The sequence below is a fragment of the Thamnophis sirtalis genome, unplaced genomic scaffold (assembly GCF_051295495.1).
Source record: "Thamnophis sirtalis isolate CommonGarterSnake01/CBP01778 unplaced genomic scaffold, rThaSir2_p1.2 scaffold_3, whole genome shotgun sequence".
Taxonomy (NCBI): domain Eukaryota; kingdom Metazoa; phylum Chordata; class Lepidosauria; order Squamata; family Natricidae; genus Thamnophis; species Thamnophis sirtalis.
The window spans coordinates 30,973,860-30,976,234 of NW_028261383.1; positions in this window are offsets into that span (position 1 = coordinate 30,973,860).

A 2,375-nucleotide genomic window follows, 5' to 3' on the forward strand; every position below is an offset into this window, starting at 1 on the left:
CGACACGGTCCCACTCGTCATCCTCAGGCTGGTGTCTTCAGCCTCGTGCCTGTGCAAGCAGAGCGTGATCGGAGCTGCCATCCCTCTATAAATACTGGTGTGTGTGTGTGGAATGCTGGCTCTGTTGCTGCAGGCAGATTGGTTGGCTGTGTTGTAACATCTTGATTAATTGGTGGAGTTGATGTTTGAAGATTAGTCAGCTGTTTCGTAAAAGGGAAAAGACCCGAATACACCAAAACCTGCATACCTGTACCCGTGAAAATCTACGAAAACACACACACACAAACACACACACACACACACACACTGTATATAATATACAAGCTAATCAATTTGTCATGTAACCAGAGGTGGAAAATCCCATAAAACACCTTTCCTCGGCAATAATATTAATAATAGAAACAGTATATAATTTGCTATATTTTCATGATGATAATGTAAGTCTCCTGTCTCGCTTTGCTCCATGGTTGGAACAGCCCTTGTCCCACTCCAACTGCATAAGTCATTTGGATGCTGTTGCTGGATAGATATCATTTTAAATGAAAAAAAAATGCATACTTTTATTTGAGGCCACCTGTCAAGCACTGACGAGATCAGGAGATTCAGGCAGTTCGAATGAGTATGAAGATTTATTGCAAGCTTAAGCTGTAGAGAAAAATCTGGCCGATTCACCATTAAGGGAATGTGTGGGACTTAAGAAAGGAATTCAAGGTGGGCTGGACTTACCGTATTTTTTAGAGTCTAAGACGCACCGGAGTATAAGACATACCAACGTTTTGAAGAGGCAAATTTAAAAAACGTTTTTGCCCTCTGCAAACCTCCCAAAAAGGCCCGTTTTTCGTGAAAACGGGCCCATTTTCTGTCAAAAAAAGGGCATGTATAGCCTTTAGGAGGTTTATAGAGTGCTCCTGGGGGCTGTGGGGCCAAAATTGAGCAAATAACGGCCCGTTCTTTGCTCATTTCTGCCCTCCCGTGTCCCCAGGAGCATTCTGCAAAGCCTCCAAAAGGCTATGCATGGCCATTTTGGTGAAGGGGCGGGGCTTTGTGAGGCAAAAATGATGTATTCAGTGTATAAGACGCACCCAGGTTTTCAGTCTCTTTTTTGAGGGAAAAAGGTGTGTCTTATACTCTGAAAAATATGGTAGATCTCTTGGGGCAGGGGTGTCAAACTCAAGGCTTGCGGACCGGATGTGGCTTAAATCCAGCCCATGGGGCTGGCCTGGAAATATCAAAGGACCAGCCCGTGGTGCCTCTGCCAGCCAAAGCAGGCCTCATGTGGGCCTGCCGCGGCATGTTTTCAGCCTCCCTGGCCTCCTGCAGCACTCTGCCAGCCAAAAACGGGCAGCTTCCGCACAGATTGTTTTTGGCCGGCAGAGTGTTGCTGGAGGCTGGGGAGGGCAAAAACGAGGCTTGAGAGGCTGAGTGCACCTCCCTCATCCCATTTTGGCTGGTAAAATGTTTCTGGAGGCATCCGTCCCGTCTCCACCCTGCTCCGTCCCCCCACTACCTGTCCATGAAGGAGAACTTCAATGCTGATCCGACCCTCAAAGAAATCCCCTCTCGGGCTCATCCTGGTCATCTCCTACACCACCACTCCTTTTAGATGAGTTTTAGCTTGCAAGTTCAACAAAGCCAGGGCTAGCGACCCAATGGTTTTTATTTATGTATATATTTATAAAACCATGCTGTTGTTTTTTTTAAGAGTCTTAAGCAATGAGTAATGCTAAAATATTGCATTGCAACGGCCAAAACGATCGAGAAGCAAAGTCTAGGGGAGATTCACCCTTCCTGAAGTTCTCTCCACCCATCCTGGAGCCAGCTGAAACTGATGTTGTTTTTCCTTCCTCGTATTTTTCTCCCCTTCAATTATCTGACAATCAGAGAGTTTGGCGGCAGATGCCCTGTGGGGATTGGATAACATCAGAGGGGGTATTCAGCCGGTTCAGACCGGTTCGCCTGAACCGGTATTGGAAATTGTGGGTGGATTTTTCATAGGTGAATTTGTTTGTGGCCAACAGATTTTGGGATTGTCTATAAGGAGAGGGAACAGCAATAAGATGTTTCTGTAGAGGGTTTCTTTTTCGGAACTGCAAACAAACTCCCAAAGGTTTGTCAGGGACAAGATGCTCATTGAATATAACCCATCCCTAACACTTAGACCTAATCTCTCCCGTTGTGTGTCAATGTGCTGTTCTTTCTTATTATTTTTCATCTACTGAAATCCGTGGTCAAGTCAAAAGGAGGATTTGGAGGAAATCAAAACACTGAAATGACTTTAAAAAAAAAAACATATTCATCTTTCCAACTTGAAATGATCCTTTGATTGTTTCAAATTCCTACTTCAGTTGTGTAAGTCCTGGGGCAATTGAATTCCC